Source organism: Schistocerca americana, chromosome 4, assembly GCF_021461395.2.
Source record: "Schistocerca americana isolate TAMUIC-IGC-003095 chromosome 4, iqSchAmer2.1, whole genome shotgun sequence".
NCBI classification, from domain to species: Eukaryota; Metazoa; Arthropoda; class Insecta; order Orthoptera; family Acrididae; genus Schistocerca; species Schistocerca americana.
The window spans coordinates 546217129-546243138 of record NC_060122.1 but is presented as its reverse complement, the minus strand read 5'-3'; the positions used below and the strand labels follow the sequence as shown (position 1 = coordinate 546243138).

Genomic DNA, 26010 nt, shown 5'->3' with positions numbered 1-26010 from the left:
ATGAGCCAAAACGTTATGACCACCTGCTTAATAGCTTGTTTATTCTTCTTTGGAACATTACTGACTCTGCATATCAGGGGTCCAACAGTTTATTGGTAGGTTTGTGGCGGTGTATGAAGATTCATCCATGTGTTGGTTAAGTTTGGACACTGGATTAGTATGATTGTGTCCTCCAGAAACATTAGTTTTAGAATAGTCCTATGAAGTAACTGGTGTAGGGGAATGAATGATCACATAGGGTCAGTTATAGGTGAAGCAGATGGTTTATGTACTTAATGTGTGGCATGAATTAATTATATACAAAAAGTCTAAAATATGAACATTAAATATGCATACAAAATATATAGGTCATATAAAAGAGGAAAAGAGAATAGATATAAAAATATATAAACTATATAAAACCATAGAATATAGGAGAACAATCTGGAATTTGGAGGGATCACCAGTGAAGCCTGTCAATGGGCAATCTTAAATTATATGTTTTATGAGTTGCCTAGCAACTCCACAATCACACTTGGGAGAAGTTATTTCCCCTTCTATAGGAGTCAGCACATCTTCAATGGTTTGTTCATATTCTATTTAGGGTATCCCAGATTTTTTGAGGCTTGTTGAATCTGGGTGGGGTGCTAGCAAGCAAGGCATATTTTGAAAGGCAGGTGGTACCTATTTGGTACACTCCTCTACGCAGCAATCAACTAGGCTGAATCCATTTTCATCCAAAATTGTTGCACTCTTTAGTGATGTGTTCAGCCAAACCGATGCACAATATTCCACTACCAGATTGAATAGGCCTGAAGTTCTGGCAAGTCTCTGAAAAATGTCGTGAGTTCCGAGTTTGGCAGCCTTGTTTGACAGATTATTCTTGGAGGTCATTGAGCTACCTATGGTGACACCAAAATATTTTGGGTTTTGATTATAGAGTAGCACTTTGTTCTCAATGTAAATACTGCATTAATTCTTTCCCAGAACACCCACGGCCTCAAAAATCAGTTTTGAACAACATAGCATTCTGAGAGGCAGGGGATGTCTGTCTGGTCCACTCCTCCATCCAGTGATTAACCAGATTCAATCCATTTTCATCCAGTCTCTGTTCCATAACTTTTTGTTCATCTGGAATGTAAAGACTTCTTTGTGGCACTGGGTTGCAGTCTCTAAAAAAGTATTTCCCAACAACTGTTAGGTACTTCATCAAAATGCCCTCAGTGGCCTCTATATCTTTACAACTTACTGCCAGCATGTAATTGTTGCCATATCCAAACTTCTTTGAGGTGTTTTTGTACATACCAGCTATACAAAGGCTGAAAACAGGGAGCTACAGCACATTCCTATGAGAGGTCTTTGTCAATAAATTACTTAACTAGTTATTACACAAATATGCATATGCTTACTAAACACTCATGCAGTCTAACATAGAATATTACTTAAGGGCATGGGTCCCTTACTAATAGCAATATTGAATGTATATGGAAGGGCAGCGCATACAATCACAGGTTTGATTGATCTATAAGAAAGCATCACTGAGATGCTGAATAACCTGAACTGGCAAATGGTTTAAGATATGCACCTCCAATCCCATAACACTTTGCTTATAGTGTTTAAGTGAGAACTTAAGGATTGTATGGTACTACAATCGCCTAAATATTACTTCCCTAGGAGACACGAAGGCAGGATAAGACTAATGACAATTTGCACAAAGGTATTTCGACAATCTTTCTTCCTCCATTTGTAAACAGAATGGGACGAAACATAAATTAGTGGTACAATTGAAAACACCTTCTTCCATGCACATCACAGTAGTTTACAGTGTGTATCTTTACGACCAGTCTGAGTAGGTGCAGTGAAAGATTTTGATTTTGGCATTGTAAAATTGCGATACCTCTTGGGTCTTTAAGGAATACATTGTACATGCTTATTCTACACTGTTGCATGGATTCAAAAATTTTGGAGATGCCGGGGATCGAACCCGGGGCCTTTCACATGCAAAGCGAACGCTCTACCACTGAGCTACATCCCCTCCCGATATATAACTGCTCTTTTAAGCAGTGTGGTTTGTTACGATACTGCTACAGTTGTATTTGTTTAGTGAAGTTCTTCACGTCACATGTATCTCTCACTGGGACTTACACGCAATCGCAATCTCTCTCTCTCTCTCTCTCTCTCTCTCTCTCTCTCTCTCTCTCTCTCTCTCTCACACTCACACACACACACACACACACACACACACACAGAATCGTAAGCAACAGTAGTGTAGCCATTTCGAATGAAATTCTGGAACGAAACAAGGATGGCGAAGAATAAATAGAAACAATTCTAGCAAGTAAACGCTTGCCCGACCTATTACAGTGCACTACGATGGAAAATTTGAAACTACTTGTTGGAAGTCGTTTTTCTTCGAAGCATTAAGCTAATCAAAAACACAAACCCTTGCATTACATAATTGTCTCCTTTTTGAATGTCCGTGAGTTTTTCAACTTTAGAATGCGTTATAAAAACAGGGACGAATAAAGAATTGAAAAACAAAAGTTGAATCCACAAGGCACCGGAGGGATTCGAACCCTCGATCTCCTGTTTACTAGACAGGCGCTTTAACCAACTAAGCCACGGCGCCAGATGGTCAATTGTTACCAATATTACAGTAAGTTTGTGTTTAAAACCATATTATTATTTGCATTAGAATAACAGCATTAACTGAATTTGTCTCAGAGCAAAAGAAGTTCTGTATTCTTACACACGAGAACAGCTTAACGGGTGTAAGACGGCCGCTACTTCTGTAGACTTCCTTGCTTTATTTTGCACGAGACAAATAACTCTGTAGCATAGTGAAAGCATCGGACTAATGCCGTCTTAGATGATTCCGTCATGTCTGGAAAGATCAATGTTGCGTGTAATATATAATATCCACTATGTTATAAATTAAATATACAATACAAATATTGCCGGTATACACACTGGAAGTAGCCTACCATTGTGCCAACCGACTAACAGTTGTCAAAAAAATTTCAATTCCTTCATAAATTCAGCCATAGTAGTGCTATATATTATTTAGAAACAAATTTCGACAGTCTGGGTTCGTGGCTATGATCTATTAAAAGTGAGTTTAAATAACGCATGACTTTTTTTCAGTTTCCAGCTAGAAATACACGAAAAACTTTGAAACCCCGTTCCTGTCTCCCATTGCGACGTTTGAAATATGGCTCAAAAGGTCCTACAACCTCCCCGTGTAATGGTGCAATAACGTGGCGTGCTGAGCCGTCACCCTCGGAATCGGCTACGCTACGACAGCAAGCTGTGACACATACGAAAAAAAAAAAAAAAAACCTACTGTCTCGGAGCTCATGAGAGGTTAAGGTGGGTTAATGAAGTCACATTGGCATCTAATTTCACCATAATTCTGCCCAACGCCACCCACGATGGAACTACCAAGGATCGTCGAAACTATTCGACGAAATCTGGACGTGATCCGAAGCAGCAAAGGGTATTTATGCTTTTTCAGTCCTACTATGGATGCATCTTAAGCTAATAAAAGGCGTTTTACACGCTCGAATCACGAACAATATATGTGCGTCATCTGTTCAAAAAGTCTCGTGATTGGATTAATAAAAAACAGAGAAAAACTGGCGGTTTTAAGGCTTCAGGTGTTCTACATAGAATCCTTCCTCTTGAGTACAACGAACGGAACTTTCATACAATCCTGTGAAGGCGCCAAAAAAAGTCCTTCTTTGGGATGATCTTAAACTCCTGTGTCACATTGGTTTGAATGTCGATTATGTCGTCACACTGTTGATCATTCAAGTGAATTTTTGCACTTTGTCGTTTGACACTAGGTTTGTACAGATAACACCATATCTCAGCACCAGTTATGATTTTTTCCAGAAAGGAATTGTCCGCAGTTTGCATCTCAAGTCGTGGCAGGCGTCCACGCATTGTTGTTTTTTGTTCGGTACTCGTGGTGAGCGGGCCAAACTTTGCACACACGTTTCTCTTCTTCAAAACATTCTGGATAATGCCTTCAACACGTGATTTAGAGATGTAACCTCACTGTGATTTGTGACACAACAACACCGACACAATACGGTCACACATCCTCAACTAATCATTGCCTGCTCACAACTAACTGGTCAAATGACATCCGTAGCTTATAGCAGTTGTTAGTTCCTGCTGCCACCGTTGTCACTACACCTACTTTACACACACACACACACACACACACGCGCGCGCGCGGCGTAGCTTGTCACATATACTCTGTTCACCATAAGAATAAACCTGATGTAAGCATTACACCATGTACTGTTCCGCGTTTGTTTGAATTTCATTGGATTTCTTTTCATGTGGGGTGGAAGCCAAGCGGTGTCCAGTACTGTCAAGTACGATCATAAGGATACGTTTTATGCTGTGTGACTTGCACATAGACAGCAATAATGCGGGGCAACAGGTTTACCGTCGCATTATACTTGGACAGCAATGGCCAGCCAGCGGTTCAACTAACCTGCAATAATGTGAACAGTTGCAGTTCAGACCAACGAGAGAGAAGCAAAGAATATAGTTTGGAATGTCATTTAATTTTTAAAGAGAGAGAGATAACACTCGGCAAAACTTCAACACTACCGAACCCTACTTAGGTGACCAGACGGAAAGCATAAATTGCTCTCGTACTCGCCTGACATAGCTTTCTAATTACAAACAAGAGTGACGAAAATATCTACCTTAAACACAGGTTAATTTTTCTCGGCAAGCTATGTGTATGCAAAAGCATACTGCAAGGATTTCACCGCACTGTTGAATATCGAAGCCACTGAAGGTGTTAATTATGTACAGTCAGTCGTCTGTTAATCTCTTAGCTCCTTCCTTATCCGAATCCGAGAAATACATTTCAGTTCTGGAACTGTCATCTGCTACGTTGAAACGAGTCGATCAACATCATACTCCACGAATCCAATCAGGCGCCGCATATTCTCCTGCGTGCGTTAGTTCCAATACGTCTGGCAGCTTTAACAGTCTCGTTACTTCTCGGGCCAAATCCCTTAAACTGGATACAGATCAGTTTTGTTGGGTTCATATTGTAATGGTACAGCTGAAAATGTAAAAATGAAGCATCTTTATGGTGTGCCCTATACTGTGAAAATGATTGCTTTTCATGTTTCTACGACACTTATATACATCTGTAGTATAAAACAATGCGCATAGTCCAAATAAAAAGTATCTGGTTTTTCACTTTTGCCTTAAAAATTAAACTTATGTTTTCTTAACTTAAGCAACCTTTCTTTATTAACAGTACATCATACAATATCTATAATTAAGAATTTATATTTGGAACGAAAACAGGAATTTCGCGTGCAATATGTAGTTAGAAACAAGAAGACGTGCATTATTCACAAAAAGATGATGAATTTTAAAATTACGAGATGTTGGTATTTCAAACCGAACGATAAAAAAATAACTCGGGAGAGACTTGAACCAGTGAACCACGGAAAACTTGAAAGCTGATTATCTTTGTAAATTTATGAAAAACGTTAAGAACTACCTACTTCTCCGCAGTCTTTAACCGTGTTCCACACACGTGTTTCAATACGGAACATGAAGCAGCCTCAGCCATTTTCATACCGCGTATTAACAGCACGACAATCAAAGCACAACAGTGCGGAGGTTGTGAATGTACACGATTTTTGAAACAAAAACTACTTAGCTAAAGCTTGATTAAGAAAAAACGTTGATGGCTGTTAAACAGATTTGAATAACGATGAACGGAGCATAGTGCGGCGTTTTAAGAGGGTATTACACGACGTTCCGCCGCGAACGGTACTGGTCTACCGCGATAGTCTTCTAGTGGTAGAACAGGTGAAACTACGAAAATTAGCAGTCACATTATCCGCGCGCCAGAATAGAAAGCAGTTCTGAACTGCTGTCAACCCTCACATGCGCACTAGGCTGCGAAAACTTGCGCATGCGCAGAAGCGGGTACCGCAGTGCTTTCTGCTTGTTATTTGTTTATTGTTGGTTCCCTTGAAGCAAATTACAGATTTTCGTGTTGGAGATTTTCCGCTTTTTCTCAATAAGTTGGTTTTCATAACTGCAGTAAAAAGAAATATTTTTTGCCAATAGGCTTTCTTTCTTTTATACTAGCTGTTTGTGAAAGCATATTTTTCTATTTTTTTGCTTCATATTCTAGAAATAGAATGGAACAAAGAGGCTTTAAGCATCCTAATTCAAGCGTACTGCGAAGAAAAGTGTATGTACGATCCGCTATATCATAATAAGGTACGTCGGCATGGTTCATTTCTGAGTAATATGCAGTATTCGTATCTCAATGCTTTAGTTTACGAAAGTTCATGTTTGATTTGATTGCATCTCTTGCTTTATTTCAGTATGCCAGGGAAGAGAAACTGGCAATGATAGGCGATAAAGTTCGCGCAGTTTTACCCAGTGCGACAGATGAGGACCACAAAACTCGTTTCATGCCCCTGTGGCTGCACTTTTGTGGAGAGCTAAAAAAAAAAAAAAATTAGCTGGTGAGCATAGTGGTGCAGGGGCAAGCGACGTTTACGAGCCTACTTTGTGGTGGTTGCATCCTTTAAAGTTTCTAAAGGACTACGTCACACCAAGGAAAACATTGACCAACATCCCAAACTGTATGGTAAGTATGAACATTTTGTTGTCCTTCCTTTGTAGGAATTCTGCATTGTATAAGACAGTCTATTCTGTTTGAGAATGTAGATGGATATTCCAACTCAAAGTAGTATATTTGCTTATTTTAGTGAATGGTATTTTGAAAAACAAGTCACACTTTCATACTACCGTGTGGGTTCATAGTTTTCATCGTTATGAGTGGTTCACCGATGAACAATCTGCTATTGACTAACATGGGCCTTCAATATTTCAGGTACCACAGTCACTTTCATCAAATCTGAGTAGCAGGACCATTGTTAATGACCCTTGTGTAAGTATTTACCTAAATTTAAATAAAATTGGTAAACAATAATTACAACAAGTGAATAACACAACAACTATTTCAGAATACTGAGGGGACCAGAGTAGCTGAAGTGACCATAGTAAATCAAGGATGTAATGAAGATGGCACCAGCAATGTTAAGTGCATAAACAGTGTTCTCATGTTCAGTCTGGGTGCGCGCGACCGCTACTACCACAGGTTAGAATCCTGCCTCGGGCATGGATGTGTGTAATGTCCTTAGGCTAGTTAGGTTTAAGTAGTTCTAAGTTCTAGGTGGCTGATGACCTTAGATGTTAAGTCCCATGGAGCTCAGAGCCATTTAGTGTTCTCATGTATGCCAATGACAATTCATTAGCCATAAAGCTCTCTTGACGAAAAGAATGTATTGTTATATTGTATATTTTTGGTGCAACAAAATAGTACTTCACTTTCATACAAGTTATTTACATTAACAATATTTCACATAGAGGTCTTTATACAGGCAACTGTAGTCTACATAACCAATTCAATATGTAATATGTATGCAGCACAATACTGTATCAGTTTTCTATTTCCAGTACTCCCAAGACATATTTATTGTGGAATGGACAGAGGGAAATACAACTGTGTCGACACCTCAGATACCACCACAATCATCTCTAAGTGAGCCTTATGTTTCAGCAAGAAAGAAGTGTAGGAGGGACAATGAGGATGAATTGGCCAACTCAACACTGTTTGTTTTAAGAGACATTGAAGTGTCAATTAGTGGCGGCAATGAACATGATAAGTTTGGGTAGTATGTCGCTGCTGAACTGAAAAAAAATGAAAAATCCAGCAATTAAGGCTGAAGTAAAATTGAATGTGATGAAATCTATAATGGATGGCTTACACAAAGAAATCAGTAACTGATTTTAAAGGTAAGAAATTGCCTTTCATTAATGAGTTATTTTCAAATAAAAGATTGTCTTTTGTAAATTATTACTGTTAAAAGTTGTACTTCTGCTCAGCTTCTCACTGCCATGAAACCTAACCTGTTGTACTAAAGAAATCACAAAATTTTTCGCGCACTTCCCTAGCACACAGTGATGTGCGGTTTCCACTCTGCTGGGGTACGCTAGGGAGAGATTTCTCTGCTCGTCAGGAACCATGGTTTATGGTGCACAAGTCTGTGTTTTCTGTATCAGCATCTGTCAGATGTGTGCTGTCTGCCTCTTCAATCAAGTAGTTGTGCAGTATGCACAAAGTCTGAACAATTAATTCCACTTTCTGAACAGGTAGTCGAATTGTACTGGTAAGAACTCTGAAGCAGTTGGCCAGAATTCCGAAAGCATTTTCCACTACTCGCCTCCCTCTTGATAGACTGTAGTTAAAAATCTGTGTGGGCTTCTGGTTCTGGCAGTCACTATAAGGTTTCATGATTTATGGCTCCAGGTGAAAGGCATCAGCAGTAAGTACAACATATGGCACTTCAGTTTTTGTGCCAGGAATTGATTTTTGCTGTGGTACCTTCAACCAGTTTTCCCAAAGTGCGCTCTTCCATTGCACCCAATGTCGATTAAAGAGAATCGGTACCTAGCGTCCACAGTAGCTAGTAAAACAACGCTGTGGATTTTTTTTTTATGATTGAACTATGCTAATCCAGCATACTGTCACAGTTCATCAAATTCTTTGGCAATTTTCTCCCACTCTTCTTCTGTTGCTGGTGCCTGTAACGTTATATACTTAATTACTGTCTAAGTGGCACACTCAGCCAGACTATTAGATTCCCCAGTCGCCAGAAAACGTAATGTTACAACCAGCTTGCAACATAACAGGGCATGTGCTGGTATTTTATCAATGATATAGGTTGGTATGATCACAAAACATAAACATATGATTTAATTCTTACTTTCGAAAAGGGGAGATAGCGTCCCTCATGACTGTGTCACACAATCCATCTTCTAACATATACAGCAGCTTCTCGAAACAGGCCATGTCCACGAAGTTCCGAAATTCTTGCAATATTCGGACCTCAGTTCTTTCTTGAGCAACATAATCCCCTGCCTTCGTTCCTTCTTTCCAGCCAGGGTCGAACTCAACAGTGTCTGGCTTTCCTGTTTCGTCGTCGTTCTGCCCTTATCCGAAGATTTACTGTCACAGCCAGGGCAATATTTCCAAAGACAAGTGGGTACCCCGTGTGCAAAATGTAAATTTAGATATACATGTACCTGTGTAACCAAGTGTCGTAATATAAAACTAACTGTTTAGTCTGTAATTCAGACCAGTAGTAACCCACATAATAAAATAACAATTACTTAATAAATAATGATATAAAACAATTTCTTATTAAATAGAAACCTTGAGCTGACATAAATAGTTTGAACGAATGACGTTCCACTATGTCACACGGGCCCCCTTGTGTTCGAACGAACGACTTTACAAGAGATCAGACGGTTCTATTTACTTTTCGCGCGTTATCACAGTCTATTGCGCATATGGGCCAGGTATATCCCGCGTGAATGGTGTAATAGGTCTATGTGAACCAGCGTGTAGTTAACAGATATGCACGCTTAGGACGCGGATGCATAGGTGCACGGTTTACGCGCATCGTGTGACAGCGGCTTTAGCTTGTCGCCCTCGCATCCCACCCCAACCAACACCATAAATAACATTAAATACTATAGGGGTTTTACAATCTAGCATGCTCGAAGATTTGTAAAAGCCGGATTATGGAGGTAATTTTTAAAAACCTGATTTACAACAATGAATATATGCAAAACCTATAGTTTTAAGGTACAAAACAAGTAACCGTTATTTATTAACAGCATAAAGAATTAAAAGTATATATTAATCGTTTACTGCAATGTTCCATAAACCAGTTTTTAAGGCTCAAAGCTTTTCAGAAGTTCAGTATCCTTTTTACGCCCTTATGAAATCAAATAAGCAGCACTGATTTGAAAAGACCAACAACAAGCTAATTAATAATAACTGTTACCAAGAATTTGGTGCAATTTAATTGGAAGAACTGTTTTTAGGAACAACACAGGTATCTGACGTGCTCGAAGTTGTAGAGTACGTCGGACTGGAATCCACGACTGATAATGATCCTGAGAGTTTCTTCTCAGCCCAGTGGAACATTGCAGAAATAGTAACTTGTTTCTTGGATTGAGATCTTTTTTGACAAAAATTAAGTTTTAGGGCGCGGATATTCACAACTTGAGAAGCTTTCTATGATTACTCTCAGCGAATTTCGCGCGAGTGTGTAAGTCCTCTTAAGTCTTAGTGCAAGAGATATGAGCTACAGGCGTTTCTTCTCAGTCATTCTTAGTTTCTGGCGTCGTCAGTCTTTTATTCTTGGATAACTACATTTTTGTCAATGTCGATCCATATGTCAGCTTCTTCTGCTCAAAATGCATTTTGTTCATTAGTGGATGCAGATGTTCCTCGAAAGCCTCGCGCAGTACAGCCAACCGCAATGAGCTACAAACATACGAAATTTTTTTATGCGTGCCGGACTATCGGATCCTCTGGATCAAGCTATTCCAACCGAGCTCCAGGGACCCGGAGCGCTCACTGCGGCAGTTCGGAGCCCGCGTGGAGGGGGAAAGCGAACTCACTGCCCCCTGGCCGCATGCAGCCGCAACTGACGCAATAATCCGTGTTCAGTGATAGCTATGAGTAGCCGCGGGAGCCCTGTACCTCTATTGGAGGATAATACCATTCTATTCATTGAGAGGGATGGTCGTCCGCAGTGTCTTGTATGTCATAAAGTATTTAATTCTGCGAGGAGGTACAATATACGACATTATACACGTCTTCACGCAGCGTACTATGATCAGGTAGAAGGCGTTGCACGCAGTGAACTGGTAGCCAGGATTAAGAACGACATACCAGGAGACGTAAGTTTAAAAACGGTTTCGTAATACGGAGGGTATCAAAACATGCAACATAGTTCGTGCTCTGTAATGCGTTTATAATTTTCAGGTGAATGAGAGCGGAGAAAACACTACTGAATCTGCAATTCGAGCAAGCTACAGGGTCGTTCACATCATTGCGACGAGTGGCAAGCCGTTTCCGGTGGGACCACTCGTAAAATCGTGCATGGTAGCAGTTGCAGAATGTTTGTTTCCAAGGGAGGTGCAGGCAATTGAAGGGGTTTGCCTGTCGAAGCAAACAATGCCTCGTCGAATCCTGGACATGGCCGCGGATTTAGAAACACAGCTCAGGAAAAAGGCGGAGAGCTGTGTTGCATTTTCGCTAGCGCTTGACGAAGCACCGACATATCGGACTGTGATCAGCCTGCAGTCTTTGTGCGTGGTGTCGACATGGAGCTGCAAGTAACTGAAGAATTCTTGGATGTGGTACCACTCGATTACACCGCAACAGGACGTGACATTTTTGAAGCTGTTTGTGAGTCAGTGGACAATATGAATTTGCCGTGGGGTAAGCTCCATTCTGTAGCGATAGACGGTGCACCACAAATGATCGGGCATCACCATGGTTTTGCTTCTCGTTTGAAAAATAAACTCAGGGACGAATCCGGGAAAGACATTTTGACTTTTCATTGTTTTATTCACCAAGAGGCACTGTGTGCTGAAACAGTAGAGCTAGGTGGCGTAATGAAAGATGTGCAGTGTGTGAATTTTGTGCGGCTTCACGGTATGAATCATCACCATTCAAAGGATTCCTGAAAGATATGGAAGCGGAGTATGGGGATATACCTTACCACAATAGAGTTCGTTGGCTGGGTCGGGGAAAAGTTCTTGATGTTTTCTTTGCCATTCGTGAGGAAATTCCCTTTTTCTCGAAATGAAAGGGGAAGAAACGCGTTGTCTGAAAGATATAAAATGGATATCAGATCTGGCGTTCCTGGATTACATAACTATGCATCTGAATAATTTAAATCTGTCATGGCCGGGCAAAGGGCAGCTAATCGTTGACATGCACGACCAGATCAAAGCGTTCATGGAAAAGTTATGTTTATTTGAGAGGCAGATGAGTAATGGACATTTAACGTTCTTCAATCGTGTTGCTTCCTTAAATCTACCTGAAGGTACTACTTTCGGCGATTACCAATCAAAGTTAAAGCAGCTCATCACGTCATTTGAAACATGATTCCGAGACCTCACTAGTTTGGAAATGGAACCTAAGGTGTTCAGCACTCCTTCTTCCATTTCCCCAGATGACTTGTCACTGTCACTTCAATTGGAGATTATTGATTTGCAAAATTCAACTTTGTTGAAAGAGAGGTACTACAACACGTTGGATTTGTCACGATGGTATCGTTCATTGCAGCAAAAAACATTTCCCAAGCTTCACAACAATGCCGCTCAGATCATGTGCATGTTTGGATCCACGTATTGTTGTGAGCAGCTTTTCTCAGCAACGAAAAGAGTAAAAAGTGAGGAACGATTGGTTCTTCAGGATGCAACAATGAAGGCCATCCTCCGCATTATATCTGCGAGCACTTTGACGCCTGATATTTCCGATCTTGTAATGAAAAGAAAATGTCAAGCTACAGAGGCCCAATAAATTTAGTATGCAGTTTCTTGTAAAACAGTTGTTTCTTACTTATTTCCTGAACGTCGTATTTCCTGGTGTAGCACGTGACCAAGTCTTAGCAACTAAGAGTATGAGGTTGTCGATCTTGTAAGAAGCAGCTGGCACATCAAAACACTTGCCTTGCCGCCTGCCTCAGCCAGCCGTGCCACGTGCCGGCCCACTTGAATGGTCACAGCGAGCGACACGGCTCACAAAGCAGCCGACGAGCAGGAACAACCTGTTCTGGATTATCCGGGGAGGGGGGGGGGGGGGCGGGGGGTTGAAGCAGTATCTGATGTAAATGGTTTTGTAAGCAAAATATAATGTTAAATTTTTGTTAACAGTTTTATAAATGGAAACAAATAAGTACAATCAGTAATAGCTGATTAGTAGTGAAGGAGTACACATAACCTAGGTCCATCTTAGTGACAGGTGACTTTAACAGTTAGCCAGGGCCAATTCAAAAATATTTTTCCACACAAACTGGCGCCTCTTCTTTTCCCTCGTACACTTTTACCCGTGTCAGTTTTCGGTACCATACTTCCTGTATAGCACTCAAAGCTGTGGTGCCTCAGGCGCCCCTCTCAACTTGACACCCATGCGACAGCTATGTCGCTTGGGTGATCCTACCTGTAGCTTGAAGTCGTTCCTTACTAACTTTTTTGCTGCAAATTTAGAAACTTCGCATCAAAATCAATACCTTTCGCTACATTTTTTTCGATTGACACAATTGCCAAACTAGGAGTCACGCTTGGCTCTTAGTACACGTAACCCAAGTCTTGCTCAGTTTGAGTTTTGAAAAACTTCTCCTACATAACGCTATCGAAACACACAAAGTTAGCCACAAATAATACTGACCTAATAGAGAGCGTCATGACGGATACAGGGATTAGTGAACACAAGGTCACTGTAGCAAGGCTCAAAACTGTATTAACCAAAACCACTAAAAATAAACGCAAAATATATCTACTTAAAACAGCAGATAAAAATTCGCTTGATGCCTTCCTATGAGACAGTCTCCATTCCTTCCAGGCTAATTATGTAAATGTAGACCAGATATGGCCCAAATTCAAAGATACAGTATCGACAGCAATAGATAGATTCATACCGCATAAGTTAATAAGAGATGGAACTGATCCACCATGGTACACAAAGCACGTCAGAACACTGTTGCAGAAGCAACGAAAAAAGCATGCCAAATTCAGAAGAACGAAAATTCCCCAATCCTGGCTAAGATTCACGGAAGCTCGAAATTTAGTGCGAACCCCAATGCGAGATGCTTTGAATAGTTTCCACAATGACATATTGTCTCAAAAAATGGTAGAAAACCCAAAGATGGTTCAAATGGCTCTGAGCACTATGGGACTCAACTGCTGAGGTCATTAGTCCCCTAGAACTTAGAACTAGTTAAACCTAACTAACCTAAGGACATCACAAACATCCACGCCCGAGGCAGGATTCGAACCTGCGACCGTAGCGGTCTTGCGGTTCCAGACTGCAGCGCCTTTAACCGCACGGCCACTTCGGCCGGCAAAACCCAAAGAGATCCTGGTCGTATGTAACTTACACCAGTGGCAAAAAACAGTCAATACCGTCACTGCGCAATAGCGATGGAAATGTTACCGATAATGGTGCCACTAAAGCGGAGTTACTAAATACAGTTTTCCGTATTTCCTTCACGAAAGAAGACGAAGTAAATATTCCAGAATTCAACCAGAACAGCTGTTAGCATGAGTGACATAAAAGTAGATATCTTAGGTGTTTCGAAACAGCTCAAATCACTTAAGAAAGGCAAGTCTTCCGGTCCAAATGGTATACCAATCAGGTTCCTTTCAGAGTATGCAGACACAATAGCACCTTTCTTAGCAATCATATACAACCGCCCACTTGACGAAAGGTCTGTCCCTAAAGACTGGAAGGTAGCACAGGTCACACCAATATTCAAGAAAGGAAATAGGAGTAACCCATAGAATTACAGACCCATATCACTGATCTCAATTTGCAGCAGGATTTTGGGGCGTATACTGTTCTCGAACCTTATGAAGAAAATGACTTATTGATACATAACCAACACGGATTCAGAAAATATCGTTCTTGTGCAACACAGCTAGGTCTTTATTCCCATGAAGAAATGAGTGCTGTCGACAAGGGATCTCAGATAGATTCCATATTCCTAGATTTCCAGAGGACTTCTATTACCGTTCCTCACAAGCGACAATTAATCACATTGCTTGCATTTGGAGTATCGTCTGAGTTGTGTGACTGGATTCGTGATTTCCTCTCAGAGAGGTCACAGTTCGTAGTGATGGACGGTAAATCATCGAGTAGAACAGAAGTGATATCTGGCGTTCCGCAATGTAGTGTCATAGGCCCTCTGCTGTTCCTGATTTATATAAATGATCTAGGCTGAGCAGCCCCCTTAGACTGTTTGCAGATGACGTTGTAATTTACCGTCTAATAAAATCATCGGACGATCAATTCCAATTACAAAATGATCTAGAGAGAATTTCTGTATGGTGCGAAAGAAATCCGATAAATTTTGGGTATACGATAATCGCACAAATCTAAGGGCTGTCAGTTCGACTAAATACCAAGGAATTACAATTACGAGCAACTTAAATTGTAAAGACCACATAGATAATATTGTAGGGAAGGCGGAAGAAAGACTGCGCTTTGTTGGCAGAACACTTAGGAGATGGCGACAAACCCACTAAGAGACAGCCTACATTTATTTATTTATTTATTTATTTTTATCCATCTTTCAGCACCTACATGCAATCGATGTCGTCAGAAGAGTTATTTCCGTCCTCTGCTGGAGTATTGCTGTGCGGTATGGGATCCTTACCAGGTAGGATTGACAGAGGACATCGAAAAAGTGCTCGTTTCGTGTTATCGCGCAATAGGGGTGAGAGTGTCACTGATATGATACGCGAGTTGGGGAGGCAGTCACTGAAACAAAGGCGGTTTTCTTTACGGCGAGATCTGTTTTAGAAATTTCAATTACCAATGCGTAAATATTTTGTTGACACCCACCTGCATAGGGAGAAATGATCATCATAATAAAATAAGAGAAATCAGAGCTCGAACGGAAAGATTTAGGTGTTCCTTTTCCCCACGCGCCATTCGAGAGTGGAATGGTAGAGAAGTAGTATGAAAATGGTTGAACCCTCTGCCACGCACTTAAGTGTGAATTGCAGAGCAACCATGTAGATGTAGATGTAGATTTAAGAAAAGTCTGAACGCCATAGCGAGCTTTGGAACGGATTCCGAAAATTCACATTCAATGATGAACTGCAAGAATCTTAAAGACGTGCAACCAACAGAACTTTGGCTGCTAGCAGATACCTTCTCAGCCGTGGAATTTCTGCAAGGATACTGCCTTTAGAAACATCATCATAACTGTAAACTACAAATTTTACAATTGTGGGAAGTTGCGTTTCTGAGGTGTCAATCAGATCGCTGGGCTTTAAAACAGCAAAATGATCTCATATATCCGTACCTTCCATAGTTTTGCAACATGTATTGATTTCTTGTAGAAACTTGCCAATGCTATTTAATATGTATTGATTTCTTGAAGAAACTTGTCAGTGCCCTTTAACCAGTTCCTGATATAAAGTCAGCGTCTCATCTGCTATCTTCTCTCCATTCTCAGAGTTCTGCTTTTATCCGCAGGAATGTCGATCTCACATATGTGTCCAAAAATCGATGTGCTTCATCGAAAAGATAATTTCTCATTTTTCAAAAAGACTTCTCATCTCAATAATATACGTTTCGAAGCCAACTCAGAATCTGTAAACACTTGTAAATACACAAAAATGAGAAATCACACAATGCAGGTAACAGACGTTTCTAGAGATTAGATAGTTCGTCACTGGCGTTGCTGTCTTTCTAAAGTATTTAAACACAGGTTTACCAGCTTTGTAGTGAACATTCGACCACGTATCAGACAGTTTCTTAATTGAAATTCCAAGGTTTTTTCAGAATGATCACCCATATGTGGGTAGAAGCCGAGTGAAACACGTATAGGTTCCAAAAGAGTCACATATAACAGAACTGTTGGAAAAGCGTGTAATCCACATAGACTGAGCAGATGGTTTACACTGGGAACATACATTGCCCTAGGATCAAGTTTACAAATTCTTTCTTGAACTGTTGAAAGCTCTCCAGACAATTGTAGAAGCGTTGCAGTATCCTTGTAATCAGCATGCTGTTATATCCAAACCATCCTATTCAATAACTTGTAAAATATCTTCCGTCATATTAACGGATTTCTTTTTCCCACACTGCTGAAAATAGCATTGAAATTACTCCTTTACTTCTATGTGAACATAACGAATGATTTCACCCATCTGAGCTACGTGTGACATGTCCAGCATGCAGTCAAAGATGATAGAAAAATACTTAAAACTTTTCATATAATCTGAAATATTTTCCTTGGCAATTCCATCCAGAAGTGAGACGTTCGTTTTGTATACTGGGGGATAAATAGCTTGCAAATATTTTACCTGGCTGTAATTGTGTGGACCGTTCTAGTCTGATCAATTGTTCACTTAGTACAGCATCATAATCACGTTATGTAGCTATAGTCCAAATCAGCTGTAGAAAATTTCCTTTGTTTTCTGCTAATGCATGCTCTCTATGGTCACAGAGAAGATTTTTTTCAGCGAAAAACTTCTAGCAGTCCTTTCAAAATATGTCCTCATTTCATTTTCTCTGATTTAGTTGCTATCTTTGTAAGACGATCAATTGTTTGATTGGCAATTAGATTTGTTCTTAAGGTTTCCATTTTTCAAATCAAGTTTGACGTTTCTCTGGGGTTTCATTGTCGTAAACTTTCGGACTATGTTTGTAAACTTTCGGACTAAGTTTACATCAAGCTTGAAAATTGAGATATATTGTTCAAACTTGCGTCTGTGCTAAAGTGCCTACATAAAAACAGTATAAATTCTGGTTTTTAGTTTGAATATTCTATCCCAGTTTGTAGACCAAAGATTCTCAGCCACGGTGTGTGATATCTGTGGGAATGAGACTCAAAGACAGTTTGTTCAGAGATTTGTGCCGAACAGAATTGCGGCATGTTTCCCTCTCGCAATAAAGTATTACTAACTTATAACCGTGTCGACCAGGTTAATAGTACATCTCTCCGCATCAGTAGTGCAGAACTACCACACTGGTCACCCACGACTGACGTGATAACCACAGCGGACAGAAATTCGCTCGCTTTTTTCTACTCTGCTGCGCACTAACAACGCAGTCATCTTCCGCTACGCCATACATATCAACTGTTCCACGAGAGGATATAGTTTAGATTCTGCCTCAATATGCGCGCCCTCAGTGCAGTGACTGCTTTAATCTACAAACATTGATCACACTGGAGCCGTGCTTGTGTGTGCAAACGACGCAACCACCACGTCACCACAATGGCTCACCACAACAGTGGCTGCTATCGTCCGACTTATTAGACTTCACGCAAGATCCAAAACCGCGCATGTTGCTTCCATGTCTTGATTCTCGATGTTCAAACATTCCGACTGATTCCAACTCGATTGTGTCAACCATGCCAGTTGTGCCACAAATTTCATCCGCACACATTGCTATACCGGACAATGTGCAACACCAGTGTTCTCATGTGCCAGATGCTATTACATGTTCTGCATCCGCGCTGCGAGTGCTTCAGCACACATCCACAATCGCTTCACTTATGAGTTTCACAGGCAATCACAGCTGGACACTATGCCTGCCCTCTAAAGACGTTATCACCAACTGAAACTGCCTCCATTCAGCCGTGAGCAATCAGCCCTATGGTTCGCATCGGTGGAATGCGTGCCCACATCACTGGAAATAACAGGACGACGATTCCGAAATTGTCACACTGATTTTCCACCTGGCTCAACATTGCAGCATCATTATCGACGACATCATCACACCCCCTATGCATGATAAATATGCAACAGCAAAATCTGCCTTATTACAACGATTGGGGTGTATCCTACAACAGGTGTGACAGTCCATATACGATGAACAGTTGGACAATAAAACTCCATCACTATTGAGGTGACAACTTTCCTAGACACATACCCACAGCCAGAGAATGTGCTTTGGACTCTGTGCATAGTCAGACTTCCTCAGCAACTACAACTATTTCTGATCCTGCATGAAGCAGAACTGCTAGACTGAAAACCTGCCCTAATGGAAAGATTATTTACAGTCCTACGACAGCCCACTGTATAATTTCAAAGACATGACAGAATGCTGCAACCTATGACACGTGCCAAGCCAGTCCGACTGGAACCAAAGAGAGTCAACAGTTATGTAATCCTGTGATCCCGGGTGCGGCCCGGTTGGCTGCACATGGCACCATCCCTGCGCTTCACAACACTATAATGCCTGACCCAATTGCCACTATTACACTGCTGCACGCAAAATTCAGTAACACCAAATGCACATGCTGGCTAACCTGTGAATTCCCAAATGCCAAGAGTGGACCGAAGTAGGCACATTGGCCCACAGGCAGGATATAAGCCACCTTTGCACATACCTAGTTGGATGTGCATCCTTAAAAACAGATAAGCTATCACATGGCCGAATGTATGTCCTCAATCCCTACTCGGGCATATACTTCGTTGTGGACACTGGTTCTGATGTTAGTACAGACCCTAACAAAGTTGAATGACACATTGTCAGTTCAAGCCGCCAATGGCTCTACGACTCTGTTAAAACTCAGCAAAAATCTCCCCCATTCATACAGCTTCCTCACTACTGGCATAAACAAACCAATGTTAGTCATGGACTTTCTCCGAAATTTCCGCCTTTCACCTGACCTTGAGCAAGCAGATCACATACACCATGTGACCTGACACGTCCTCCCTGGGCTTTTTGCCCTGGTATCGCCTCCACCAGCACACTCTCTCTCGGGTTCCACTGGTCCAACAAAAAAGGGCTATTACAAATGCTCATCTATCATGCAAGCAGGCATGATGGTCACTGATGCAGTCACGACGACATATCAACAGTACCTCAACACTCATAAACAAATATATACTCTTCACATAGATAATGAAAACTTATGCCTCCATATTCACAACATTTCACAATAACTCACACACATGCTCAGGGTTGCAAGACGGTTGCAGCCACTCAACCGCATAACAGCTCCATACTGCCAGACCATCACCAAGAAGACACACCACCAACACAACTGATCTCAGGCTGCAAACACAAGTTAGTCTGCAGTCCACATCCCACTCTCTCTGAGTTGTGCATGAACGTTTCCTAATGCATAATTTGCAATGTCACAATGCATCACATTCATATTACCCCCAGTTTGCTGGCGGCACATGGTATGCCGCTTAGCTCGTATTCTATTGCAAGCAGCCAAGGCACCAACCAATTACTTCCTGCATTCAGGAGGTGTTCGAACCTCTGACAGCTCCAAGGCATCACCCATAGAACTCGTTCCGAAGAAGGATGGGTCTCCCCAATTTTGTGATAACCACAGAGTACTCAATTCTCGTACTATATATGATATTTACCCCATTCACAACATTAAAAATTCTACACACTCACTCGCAGGTGTGATGGTCTTCAGTGTGCTGGACTGTTGTTGTTGTTGTTGTGGTCTTCAGTCCAGAGACTGGTTTGATGCAGCTCTCCATGCTACTCTATCCTGTGCAAGCTTCTTCATCTCCTAGTAACTACTGTACCCTGCATCCTTCTGAATCTGCTTAGTGTATTCATCTCTTGGCTTCTCTCTACGACTTTTACCCTCCACGCTGTCCTCCAATACTAACTTGGTGATCCCTTGGTGCCTCAAAACATGTCCTACCAACCGATCCCTTCTTCTAGTATCCCCAATTCCATTCAGTACCTCCCCATTAGTTATGTGATCTACCCATCTAATCTTCAGCATTCTTCTGTAACACCACATTTCGACTATAAAATGGTATATCTGCAAATAGCAATGCACCCAGAGGACTACTGCCATTACTCCTTTTGGCCTGTTTAAATCGCTGTTCATGCCTTACGATCTGAAAAATGCTACTCAAACGTGGCAAAGATTAACTGGTTCTATCCCCTTTAAATTACACTGTTGTCATGCATATCTTGATTTTCTTCCACAACTACCAAGACCACGAGACCTCAAACTAGTTCTCGTTGCCCTCCATGTTGTGGGGGTTGTCATAAATGAACAAAAGCCGCAACTGCAAAAATCAGAAGTAGCTTCCCTTGGATGCACTCTAAACACTGATCGCATTAAACCCACTCTAGAACAGACTGAATTCATCTGACAGTTACAACCTCCACAAACATATCATTATTTGCGACGATCCCTAAGAATTCTCAACTTTTAACTTCGTTTTTTGTCACATGTGGTGGAAATTCAGGTCCCACTCACTGATACTCTAGCTGGACCAAACACGCATAGCAAGAAGAAATTGGTATGGACAGCACAAGTAAAAACTGCATTTGACCAAGCAAAGGCCGCCCTCCCAAAAACAGCCTATCCCCTCTTGGATGTACCACTCACAGTCACGAAGGACACAGGTGATACAAGTATTGGCACAGTTCTTCAGCAAGTAGTAGACGGTGATACACAACCCCTTCGTTTTTTCTCAAAAAAACTTTACAACTTCATGGTCAGAGTAGCACACTTTCGAACTCTCTTGCTATACACGAAGCAGTGCAATACTTTGGGAGGACACTGAAGGCAGACAGGTAGTGATACACACAGACTGTAAACTGCTGGCAGATCCAATACACAACCCATACAAGACGTCAATCACCGGCATTTCCGTCACCTGGATTTAATCTCTCAGTATATGAAAGATGTTCAACATTTTTGCAGACCAAATAACACTGCTGCAGGATACCTCTCATGCATTAACACCATCTCCTACCACACAGACTATACTATTCTTGCTTATGAGCAAGCACTGCACGCATTAGTAGCAGACCTAATCGACAACATATCAAACTTAACACATCAAGCAGCGTACTACACCAGACACTGACATCCACTTACTGTGCGACATATCAGAAAATAGGATGAGACAACTCATCCCAGTGTCCACGGACCACGTATTGGAACAGTTCACAACCTGGCCCACCTGGGTATCTGACTGGTTGTGCAGTTGATGATGATCGTGTGGCCTAGTATCAAATGGGAATGTCATACCTGGGCGCAGACCTGCCTGCCATGCCAATGCCACAAGGATAGGAGTCATCTACAACCGAGTATCAGTCACTTTGAGATACTACGTGTATGTTTTCAGCATGTGCATCTGGACCTCATTCTCAAACTGGAGACTGGGATGAAATCTATGTGAATGACGAATCGCGAATACACATATACATTACTATTCGTTATTCATGAGTAACCAATGTTATTCGAAACATTATCCACTTACACAAAAAAATACTTATATTCGTCATCTATGAATGTAAGGTGTTAAGATGAATACGTAAATCCGAAATTCAGTTGATTATTATCTCTCATTCTTTGTCATTTATTAAACGAATGTACGTTTCCTTTTTTTAATGTCTCATCAGGGACTTTTATTTACAGAAATTTACCATCGTGACACTAAAGAAAATATGTTCTACACACCCAACCCACTTTTGAATTCATCTTTAATAATGAATTCGATGTATGACTTTCACCAAAAACTGAGGAATCATTAATTCTGCTGTAGTTTCTGGCAAATAGTTTGTTGTGATTCCACTTTAACTTCACTTCTCAGATCACATTCCTAATAAAATCTCCTTTTACGTCATAATGCCACCCGATTTCTTTGACATTTCTTTGGCTATTATATGTCTGAAGTTGGTTGCAAGCCTCCCTTGGACTTGGACAGCAACAGAGGTGAACTACTTGTTTTTAAATCGTGGGTAATAACTGAATGTCTTCCAATCGTCTCTTGACACTTTCAGCATACAGAAGTTGCAAGTATGCTGCAATATTACGAACTCTTTTATATACTTGAACCTAGTGTCTCTTCCGAAATGCCGGCCGGTTTGGCTGTGCGGTTCTAGGCGCTTCAGTCTGGAACCGCGTGACCGCTACGGTCGCAGGTTCGAATCCTGCCTCGGGTGCGGATGTGTGTGATGTCCTTAGGTTAGTTTGGTTTAAGTAGTTCTAAGTTCTAGGGGACTGTTGACCACAGATGTTAAGTCCCATAGTGCTCAGAGCCATTTGAACCATTCTTCCGAAATTTCTGAATCTCAGAGCTCGACGTCATGGCATAATTATTCCGTATTCTAATGGCAAGCTCACTAAGAGTTAACTATAAAACACTTTCGATAACTCTGGACATCTAGTAGCACCCCATAGACTTTTAAGGAGACTTTAGATTATAAAGTCTGGTGACGTTTATCGTTAGGAACCACTGACAAGTGAGTTCTTGTTTGGTTCAGTCATTTTGTAGCAGTACAACCAAGAATTGAGTAATTATACTAAGGAGACACGCATATCCAATAGCGTTAACAATCTAAGAAAGGTTTTGAAGATTGAGAGCTTTGTCGGCTGCATTCTCAACGTTGGCTGCGTACGTAGAATTGTTGCGCCATCTTAGCAGTGGGAGGGGAAGAAGTACTGGCAGATGCAGAGACAAATGAAGGGGGCCGAATCGGTAATGTAGTAGTGTCTAGGCTTACTTCACTTTAACCTGGCAGCCGACGAGTCGGCATTCTTGCCGGGCCCACACGAGACTCACGCCTCTTCACTGTAATGTACCTTCACACTGAAAACGAACTCGGTTGGCAACTGTTTTCAACTTGAAGTTTGACTTAGTTTTCAACAGTTGTCAACAGTTGTTTGAAGTCGCGAATCTGAACAACTAGTTGAGGGAAGTTTTATTTCGAGTTTGTAGTTTATGGTAAGTGAGCAAAGACACGGTAGAGTTGTGTGACTTGCGCATGCGTTTGCCATGTTGTCTGCTTTGTTTCTTTCTTCGTCTGCTGTGTTTCTTTCGACAATGGCAACTCACGAGTCATCGACAGATCCATCAATACACTTTTTGTTAGAAATTGAAATGAGGAAACCTCTGTAAGATTCTTCTTTTTCTGCATATAAAGACAGATACAAAAGGAAAGATTTGTTGTAAGAAATTTCGGATAAAATTGGTGTACCGCTTGTAGTGTGTGAAAATAAATGGAAAAATATAAAACGCTATACAATCGTGAGCATTTTAAAATGGTCAAAACTAAAAGTGGGTTTGGGACAACTTAGATCTATGTTCCGAAATGGATATTTTACGAGCATATGAAGTATTTGGGAGGCTTGAACAACCCGGCGAGAAAAATATTTACAATCGTAAGTAAAATGTGCAATTTTGTCATATGATGAAATGATGGAGAGCGTGGCTGTTGTTTGATGACAAATGTTGATGGTGTTAGGACAGCAACCAGCCACAAATTTACTTTCAGTTCCTTTATTCAAAGGATGCCGTTACCGGTTTCGAATCGTTGTGATTCATCTTCAGACGGTTTACACGCTTTGCTTATGAGATGTGTGTTTTACAGATTAATTGTCGTGAAGTATCGGTTTGGAGTGTTTGTTTTCATAACATTCGTCCAAGTAACTAGTGTTACTGAAACTGTAAGACTGTTGGTCGGAAATTTGTAACTACAACTATATTTATACGGAAATTTACCTGCTTATATTTCTCTTGCCATATCATTTTGTCAAAATCTGATACAAAGTAGTTTGCAAATTAATGGCTTACGTTGTTAATAACTAAAGCTATAAAGGTTCTGTTCGGAAGTTTTTAATTACATTTGTCTTTTCACTCGATATTTATTTATTCACATTTCTCTTGCCATTTCACTTTACCAACGTACGATACAAAGTAGATTTCAAATTCATCCCTTATATTCTTTACGGTTCTTCCTGCGCTGCTTCCCTTTCTCTGAAGACATTTATTTTGTGGAGATAAATCTCCAACGGTCAACCTAAATCCTGCCTGTTTCTGGATCTTCCACATCAAAACTACCAGGTGGGGATTAAACTGCGGCACTTTCTTTATTTCTGCTAATAAAACTGTGCAAAGACACAGCCGCAGAAGTCATAAATGTTGCTTTTTCGGGACTTAAATGCATAGTTGTTCTAAGACACCGAAAAACTGTTTACATTATTCCAAAAAATTCTCCACAATTCTCCTAGCGCGAGATATTCGGTAATTAAACATTCTTTGCTAGCTGCCTTCCTCTTGCCATACTGCATATGGTTTCATCATGAACTCTGAAAGAGCAAAAGCATCATCTCCCACCATAACAAATAGCAAATCTTCACAGTCAGAAGCCATTTACACTGCTTTTCTGTAACAAAAAATAAAAACGCCGAAAATGTGTGTACAAGAGTTTGTAACTGTTCAACGCTTTTTCCAAACTCAAAACAGTTGTATGTTTTTGTTTGTTGGAGTTGGTTTTCTGTGTGAAGGTACCTTTAACCGACAGCCGTACGGCATGCCGTGCCATGCCGTCCTTCCACCTGCAATTGCCTTCAGACTACAAATGGAGCTCGACCAGTTATAGGGGTGGCTTGTCTTGTACTAACTTTTGAAGAGAAAAAGAAGGCGGTTGCATAGGGTTCATCCACTCAATATGAGTAAAGACGAAGTAGGTGTATTCATTGTTCTTTTTGAGGAAGTAGCGAGAGATGGACATAAGTTTTTCAGTTATTTTCGGGTGAGTTTACGAACTTCTAACGATCCACATACACCAATGAAGAGTTGCATTCTGCGCCGCAACTCAATTTTTTGAGAATGTATCCAGCCCATACAAATATTGGCAATTACAGTTTAGGAGAGTGAGAAAAACAATAGTTAAACTTTTTTAAATTGTTATTCTAAAGGATGTATATGTTTGTAATCATCTTAAAAAAATTAAAACATAGGTTAAAAATTGAACAACCCAATACACGAATTTTCAGAGATTTGTGAAAGCGTGGAAGATCTGGAACATGTCCCTGAAAATCCTCCAGTGCTTGTTCGAACCACTGCGTGTCGGTAGTGGGTGGTTGACTACTTATTTCTGCATTTGCACGTGGTTGTTCCTGAAAAAGGGATAAACATGAGGTGTACGCACGTGATGTACTACGATGAGTGGCAGTGTTAATTTTATCCCACGACATTTTACGTTTCTTAATTTCAGAAAAACCTGCGCAAACACCGTCAAATGCTTCCAGAGTTGGAAATATCGTGCTGAAAAAAGACATATACCGATTGGATTTTCTGTGCAGTGCATTAATCAGTTCTACCTCTTCACTCTACAGGGTCAAGCTTCCTTTTCTTGTTACTGCATGATTTCGGTGCTTCAAAGCTACGTACTTTCCCTGTAGGCGTCTTATTACAGCCATTTTCTGGATCCTGAGCATCGTCAAAGACCAAAAAAGTCATCAGAAAGAGGTCTTTCCTTAGTCTCAACGTTTTCAGTGAGCGAGAAACTGTCAGCAGGCGGACGTGCTGCTGTGGTTTTCTACAAAAACGACGCTATTGGCTATGTACATACGTTATCGATGGCTTCCTCTCACTTCTACATTTTAGGGATGACGTATAAATCCTCTCACT

The 26010-nt window shown here is 40.9% G+C and overlaps 2 non-coding genes across 2 annotated transcripts; both read right to left on the bottom strand.

Moving 5' to 3' along the window:
• Positions 1–1942: 1942 nt before the first annotated feature.
• On the bottom strand, positions 1943–2014 carry Trnaa-ugc. The gene has a single exon. It is a non-coding gene; the product is annotated as a tRNA-Ala (tRNA).
• A 520-nt stretch (positions 2015–2534) lies between these two features.
• On the bottom strand, positions 2535–2608 carry Trnat-agu. The gene has a single exon. It is a non-coding gene; the product is annotated as a tRNA-Thr (tRNA).
• Between the last annotated feature and the right edge of the window lie 23402 nt (positions 2609–26010).